Consider the following 9,161-nt stretch of genomic DNA (forward strand, 5'->3'; position numbering starts at 1 on the left):
ATCTCATTTCTACAAAAATAATCAAAATATAAATTCAACAACAAGATAATTATACTGAGAACTGCGTAATATTCCTTTATACAACAGTTTAAACTATTAAATGTAAAAAAAACTTGACTTTTCAGTTTCAAATATTTTTGGTTTATTTAATTTTTTCCACTTACTGCAATATGAATGGTTCATTATGTAAAATGTTAAGTGAAATAACAGATATCTCAAAACCATCAGTTTTAGTCTAAACAATAAAAAATGTTGTAAATAACATATTTGTCAAATAAAAAACAAAACCACTTTTAAAGATCCAAACTGATTTATCAAGTAAACAGAGGTCAGATGAAGGTTACAATTTCAAGTGAACATGTGTTACATAATATGGAATGCAGGGGCAGAAACAATGAATTTCCTGATATTTTGGATGTTCCTGATAACAACAATATACAAAGTATGACTAAAGCTCACAACTATCACATTCCTACACAGTTGTTGTCAACGGTTCTGGTCTACCAAGATCTGTGTGATACTGATGTCAATTGATTTTACTCTCTATAAGGACAATCCATCAGTCTCGAGGTTCTGAGATGTTTAGGATATTTTACTGCAAGAATCCTGTCAATAATGACGTCATTGGATTATCATCAATTAAGATATATAAAAAGAAAATTCATCGATCAGACATGACAGCTGTCAACTAGTTGTCTGACTTTAAGAGGTCATACAGGTCAATAACTGGTTTTTATAACTGAGTGGGGTCATACAGGTTGACATGTAGTGATCCTGACCTAGACAGGTCATACAAGTCAACACCTAGTAGTCCTGACTTTAAGACGTCATACAAGTCAACATCTAGTAGTAACAACCTAGAAAGGTCAAGGTCATACAAGTCAACATCTAGTAGTCCCGACCTTGAAAGGTCATACAAGTCAACATCTAGTAGTCCCGACCTTGAAAGGTCATACAAGTCAACATCTAGTAGTAACAACCTAGAAAGGTCAAGGTCATACAAGTCAACATCTAGTAGTCCCGACCTTGAAAGGTCATACAAGTCAACATCTAGTAGTAACAATATAGAAAGGTCAAGGTCATAAAGCCAACATCTAGTAGTCCTGACCTAGAAAGGTCATACAAGTCAACACCTAGTAGTCCTGACCTAGAAAGGTCATACAAGTCCATCTAGTCGTAACAACCTAGAAAGGTCATACAAGTCCACAAGTCCTGACCTAGAAAGGTCATACAATCCACAATAGAAAGGTAGAAAGGTCATACAAGTCCACAATTAGAAGTCCTGACCTAGAAAGGTCATACAAGTCAACACCTAGTAGTCCTGACCTAGAAAGGTCATACAAGTCCACAATTAGAAGTCCTGACCTAGAAAGGTCATACAAGCCAACACCTAGTAGTCCCGACCTAGAAAGGTCATACAAGTCAACACCTAGTAGTCCTGACAAACATAGAGGTCAACATCTTGCTATCCTGACCTTTTGGGGTCATGGCTTGACAGTCTAGTGGTCCTCACCAAACTGGATATAGAGATCAATATCAAATGGCTCTGGTCTCATGGGCCATAGAGTTAACATAAAGTGACCCTGACATAATGAACCATAGATTTGACATCCAGTGACCCTGACATAACGGACCATAGAGTTGACATCCTCTGACCCTGACCTCAATTTTTTAATAACTGTCTTCAGATCCGGTATGTTACAGTTGTGAGACAATACAACTTTATGGTTAATATGTTAGTGAAATAGAGCACAATGTAAACAAACTATACTTTTAATGCTAAATAATTATATCGCTTAATTAAAAGGTGAATTAACAAATTTCATTAAATGTTGTAACAGAAACATACATAATAAACAAACTATTAACACTCCAAGGTCACAGAACACAGGGTAATATTGGTAAATAATGGAATGGCATTGATCTTATTCAAAGCTACTCATATACGTCCTATAAAAATTTAGGTAATACATGCCTACATACATACTGCACAAGGCCTGAAGTACAAAATCATATTTGTCGGCATTCAGGTGGGTGAAAACTTTCATAGATGTGATGGAGAACTAAGCTGAAGTTTACCTGAAGACAGGTCAATATCTGTTCGATGTTTTTATATACGAGTTAGCAATTCAATGGAAGAACTCTTTAGGAAAGAAGATTTCATTGGAAAATGTAAAGGTAGCAAATACCCTTAACTGATAATTTCTAATCTTAACAGCAATACTAATTTCCATATAAACAATGGAGTACATTAATTGACTGTCTACTTACACAGAGTATAAAAATGATTTGTTCTCAGAGCCAAAAAGAAACAAAGATAAATTAGGAAGCTAAATAAAGAGAATATCTGAGGACAGAAAATAAATAAATTTTACAGAGGAACCTCTGGTTTGAAATCTGGCTTGAATGTTATATTGTGTGATGTTCTAGTTCGTTACAATTCTGGAATCTTACTTTCTACATAAAAAAGGAGTGCTCTCATTTTTCCCACTACATTTCAAATGGAGCCAGTAAGGTAACAGCATGTATTAATTATCTACTGATAAACAATATATATGGGCGGGCTTATTAGTCATCGACAGACATGGGCTTATAGTTGGATAACTATGGTGAAAGGTGAGAGCAGGGCGGCAGCTCCTGACCTACTTAAGCTTATTTCAACTGGTAAGGAACAAAATTAAGAAAAAATACATACTGAACAGTCATACTCAGAACCCAGGTGACTTGTCTGTGTATTCATCACCGTTTTATACTCGTATAATAAGTAATAATTACAAGTTTACTCAAAAAGACATTTTGATGACCCTAGATAAATTTTAACACAAGGGGCAGATAAAAATGCTATCTAGCTGATTCTATTGCTGGGTGTAAATAAACAACCTTGGAATTAATACAATACAAACAATGCTGAGGTAGCTAAGCTAGAGGTGTAAAGAACCCTACATAATACTCTAAAGCATAAAGCACACATCTTACACACCAGAACCACTGTACATAGTGCCTGTCTTTCTGGAACAAAATTACCAAAACATTGATAAGAAAATTAAATTCTCCTTTAAATTGATTTAATACATTTTATATACTAAGTATACCATTTTAATGTTTTGATATAAACATTTTTTAATTTTCTTCAAAACAATTGAAAAAAATTTTTTAATTGTCTTTAATTATAAACAACACTGTTCACTGAAGCACAATATACCTGGTAAATAAAGGTAATTAAGTGATATGGGACACATCAAAGAGACAGAAAAATAATCTCTCAGCAGATATTTCCATACATTATTTAAATGATTGTCAAGTTACATTTGGATGGACTTCATTTAAGGTAAAGCTTAACGACAGAGCACTTAAAAGTGTAAATATAGTGAACTAGGACTCACATAAACATACCCCTACATCCTTATATACATTTTGTAAGTGGTAAAGTTTTGTCCTTAATTTAAACCAATGACCACCAAATTATACATAGGTATTGAAACTGATGACGTGTGATGTTATGGTGTGAATTTTAACAAAATCTGTAGGAAAGTTACTGTAGGTAATATCTTATACACAAACTTTGTGTTAAGGATGGACACAAACATGTCGGAACACAAAGTACATATCATGTACAGTGTGTACCACACTTTACTTTATAAATGAACTTGACAATTTTTGTGTTTGTTTCTGGAATTCTATATCCAAGGAGATGTGTTTTACTTTATCAATGTGATACTGATAACGGCGTGGTGCTGCGTTTATAAATTGTGATGCAAGCTTTTACAGATACACAGAATGGCACACTTCTGCATAACAAAGCCCAGAGAGATTGCTGAAATTTACTGACAGTACTGTCAAGTGTATATATAGATCCTACAGGAGTATAACAAAGACATCATTCATTGATATACTTCACTGATAATAAGAGTACTCTTTAAACAATGATAGAAATTGTTTTACAACAAAAGGAAGATATAAAATGTAAAAAAATATATAATATTCTACAGGCAAAGCTTTCAACAAAATATAGAACTACTGAATTTGTGTTTCATTATTTGATTGTACATAGGAAACTTAATAAGAAAGTTTATTCTCTGTACATAGGACATTCTAAAGACTATAGTTTGATATTGTGAGTCATGTAACTACACAAGATGTACATATATATATACAATATATATATCTCATCCTAATGAGAAATAGCTCAGTAGGTTAGGGTGTTGGCCTTTGTAACCTCAGGTGTGAGTTTCAATGTTCACTACACATGGCAGTTTGTGTCTCACAGGAAGCTGAGAAAGAGACCGGTTCATGTTACTGTGATTGTGTTCTTAAGTAAGACACTTTACAAGGGACCGGTTTGTGTTATTGTGATTGTGTTCTTAAGTAAGACACTTTACAAGGAACCGGTTTGTGTTATTGTGATTGTGTTCTTAAGTAAGACACTTTACAAGGGATCGGTTTGTGTTATTGTGATTGTGTTCTTAAGTAAGACACTTTACAAGGGATCGGTTTGTGTTATTGTGATTGTGTTCTTAAGTAAGACACTTTACAAGGAACCGGTTTGTGTTATTGTGATTGTGTTCTTAAGTAAGACACTTTACAAGGGATCGGTTTGTGTTATTGTGATTGTGTTCTTAAGTAAGACACTTTACTAGGGACTGGTTTGTGTTACTGTGATTGTGTTCTTAAGTAAGACACTTTACAAGGGATCGGTTTGTGTTATTGTGATTGTGTTCTTAAGTAAGATACTTTACAAGGGACCGGTTTGTGTTACTGTGATTGTGTTCTTAAGTAAGACACTTTACAAGGGATCAGTTTGTGTTATTGTGATTGTGTTCTTAAGTAAGATACTTTACAAGGGACCAGTTCTTGTTACTGTGATTGTGTTCTTAAGTAAGACACTTTACAAGGGACCGGTTTGTGTTATTGTGATTGTGTTCTTAAGTAAGATACTTTACAAGGGACCGGTTTGTGTTATTGTGTTCTTAAGTAAGACACTTTACAAGGGACCAGTTCTTGTTACTGTGATTGTGTTCTTAAGTAAGACACTTTACAAGGGATCGGTTTGTGTTATTGTGATTGTGTTCTTAAGTAAGACACTTTACAAGGAACCAGTTTGTGTTATTGTGATTGTGTTCTTAAGTAAGACACTTTACTAGGGACTGGTTTGTGTTACTGTGATTGTGTTCTTAAGTAAGACACTTTACAAGGGATCGGTTTGTGTTATTGTGATTGTGTTCTTAAGTAAGATACTTTACAAGGGACCAGTTCTTGTTACTGTGATTGTGTTCTTAAGTAAGACACTTTACTAGGGACCGGTTTGTGTTATTGTGATTGTGTTCTTAAGTAAGACACTTTACTAGGGACTGGTTTGTGTTACTGTGATTGTGTTCTTAAGTAAGACACTTTACAAGGGATCGGTTTGTGTTATTGTGATTGTGTTCTTAAGTAAGATACTTTACAAGGGACCAGTTCTTGTTACTGTGATTGTGTTCTTAAGTAAGTAAGACACTTTACAAGGGACCGGTTTGTGTTATTGTGATTGTGTTCTTAAGTAAGACACTTTACTAGGGACTGGTTTGTGTTACTGTGATTGTGTTCTTAAGTAAGACACTTTACAAGGAACCGGTTTGTGTTATTGTGATTGTGTTATTGTGATTGTGTTCTTTAAGACACTTTAAGTTCTTGTTACTGTGATTGTGTTCTTAAGTAAGACACTTTACTAAGTTTGTGATTGTGATTGTGGTTTGTGTTACAAGGAACCAGTTTGTGTTATTGTGATTGTGTTCTTAAGTAAGACACTTTACAAGGAACCGGTTTGTGTTATTGTGATTGTGTTTTTAAGTAAGACACTTTACTAGGGACTGGTTTGTGTTATTGTGATTGTGTTCTTAAGTAAGACACTTTACTAGGGACTGGTTTGTGTTACTGTGATTGTGTTCTTAAGTAAGACACTTTACAAGGAACCGGTTTGTGTTATTGTGATTGTGTTTTTAAGTAAGACACTTTACTAGGGACTGGTTTGTGTTATTGTGATTGTGTTCTTAAGTTAGAAACTTTACTAGGGACTGGTTTGTGTTATTGTGATTGTGTTCTCAAGCAAGACGCTTTACCCTAATTGCTCTGGATGACATGTGATGTGCCTCCAGCATGTTGTTCAATGAGATAGATGCCACCATCTACAAGGAGACCCTGCCACAAAAATGATCTGCCTGTCCTCAGGCAATAACACTAGAAACTAAACAAACTTATTAAAATAAAAAGTATTTTGTAATTCTCTAACAAAAATTTTACTTAAAACTCTCAAATATTATAAAATTGCTGCTCTGATGCATGAGAAAGTTTGTTCAAAACAATGCTTGAGTGGTGATTTTTTTCAAGTTCACAAAAAATGAAGAATGTTAAACAATAAAGAATGAATCACAACAACCTAAAAGCAATTAAACAGGCGTATAAATCTGATGGTTTTAAGTGGAACTACAATTCCTTAATATGCATGCATCAGAATCAGATCTGTGTTCAGTGAGTTACATTTATGTACCATTAATTTTATTAGTTATAAGTAACTACATGTATACCCCTAACTTGTACAAAAAATAAACAAACCTAGGTTCTTTAATTAGGTAAAACACATTACTATGTAAATAATATCTGAACAAGCACTAAAGTGGTTTAACCATGTCTTTCAAATAAAATGAAAAACAGACACACAACTTTTACAAAAAAGATGAAACTGTGCAAATGTCATTACAGTTTGATTCTTATATACTATGGCAACCTTTAAAACTAATCCTTCGGGTTTCAGGAAAGTACTGTTTATGTTTAATGTTAACTTTCAACTCAAATTTTGGTGGCTTTACCGAAAGCTTGGAATATTTTTCCTGCCAATCACTAAACAGACTATTGTTTGCTTCCTATTAATTTGATTAGTTCAAGCTTACATCATAAGTTATTCTATCCTCAAAAATACTGCAAAAAAAATGGCCTCTTGAAAATAACAAAATAACAATAAAAACATTATCTTAAACTGATGAAAAAGTTTGTCTTTTTTCCAAATTTCTAATTTTCAGAGTTTAAATAAAAGCCCCGAGTAAGAAGGACATAGTTGTCGTAGATGTTATAAAATGGACTATGGTTTCCCCAATTCACTTCTTATAAATTTACAAATATTTATCATAAATGAAGCAACTCAATTCTATCCTCTTCAAAAAAGACAAAAAAAAAAAAACAAAAAAAAAATAAAAATGAAAAAAAAAATGGATCTCATGTTTTGACCGTCTTAATCTGTAATAGCCACACAAATGAAGATACAGTTTCATGAAATAAATTTGATAATAAACATTATATATGACTTTTTATATATACATATATCCATGAATTAAATGCACAAGTATATCACACTTTTGGTTTCTACATATTTTGAGGTTGATGCAGCCAAGCACTATAGGCTGTCCATCAAACATGGAATGTCTAACTTGAAAAAAAGAAAGAAATGGTGATTGTACCTGGTTTGTATAATTATACTGTTACAGAACTACAGGTGGACAAAAGATATTCTACCATATCAACAAATAAAAACTATGAATGCTGATGAATCATGAATCAGATCTGATTGTTTTGTAAAAAGAAATGTAAAATAAAGAATTACAAACAATCACGAAAATTATATCACTCATTAGTAAAGCGTTGTTTGGCATTTTGAACGTATAAATGGCCGGAAATTTTAAAATATTTTAGGTATATACAGATATAGCTATGATGTTAGGTTTGAGACAATATTTTTAAAACACTATTTCAGTACCAGGATTACATAAGATAACAAAAATAAATTTAAATTGATCTTAATGAAAATCAACATATTTAGCTGCTAATAAAACATAACTACAAAAATATTATTAAAGTTAATCACAACACAGAATTGCCATTTTGTTACTAAGATATGTAAAAAGCTAAAATAGACAACTAAAGGGTATAAAACACAAAGTACATGTTCTCATCAACATTCTCTGTAGAATCAAAAGTCCTTCACAACACATAGTACCTGTTCTCATCAACATTCTCTGTGGAATCTAAATTCCTTCACAAAAACACATAGTACCTGTTCTCATCAACATTCTCTGTAGAATCTAAATTCCTTCACAAAAAATTATTTTCTGGGTATTATTTTCCAAAAGATATTTTAGAAAATATGAAGTAAAATCGATTTATGAGTGAAATCAAATCATAAGATTTAAATTTCCTAGCCAATCACAGGTGATTTTTGACTGTTCACATGTTATATAGAAAACAAAATATGTTAATAAATTACATAAGGCCAAACTGTTGAGGTCTTGTTTAACTTATTTGGATATTAAACAATGTTTTATTATCGAAGCTACAACTAAGATATCTATAAATAGCCTGCTGATGTTTATCGTTTTATACTCTCTCCTCTGGGTAATTCAATGCCATCAGGAAAAAGGCCTCATCTTGGATGGATTTGATATTTTCAGTTACATTAAAAGGCCTATCTAAACATGTCATGAATGCAAATATAATGTATAATCTTAAAAAATTCAGATCATTTTTTCTGTCATAGCACAAATGAAATTAAATCTCCTTATTGTATGATATTCTATCACATATTGTAAAGAGTATAACAAAATAGTGCGAGACTGTGATAAAAAATCTACAGAATTCCAGGACTCAGCAGCTAAATTATGTAAACACAAGTACTGAAGTACACCTGCGTGGATTAGAGTATATAATATACCTGATATAGGTATTACATATTAAACTTTTAAACACTTACAATTCTGTCAATGTTTACAATTATTGGCGATCACACTTTCAACAACACAGCTAGGCTAGACTCTATTCAATTTCACTTTTAACTTTATTTTAATTGCCAAAAGATTTCTTTTCCAAGTCCTAAATAAAACTTTGTGGCTATTTATTTTCATGATATTGCCTAGACAAACACTGAAAAAGTTATTAACATGCAAATATTAGCAAGTTTACAGTATATAAACCCAGGAAATTGAAACATTGAATCAATGCCAAACAAAGTGTTAATGAAAATGTTTATATGTGACAGGGTAGCATCTTTTTATACATTTTTGTCAACCAATCAGAGTTGCTCACCGGACTTTCATTTCAGGCACTAGACACAAAGGACTACAGTAAAAGCAACATTTCCA

Source organism: Ylistrum balloti, unplaced genomic scaffold, assembly GCF_031769215.1.
Source record: "Ylistrum balloti isolate Yb309-2 unplaced genomic scaffold, AGI_CSIRO_Ybal_v1 Utg369598, whole genome shotgun sequence".
NCBI lineage: Eukaryota > Metazoa > Mollusca > Bivalvia > Pectinida > Pectinidae > Ylistrum > Ylistrum balloti.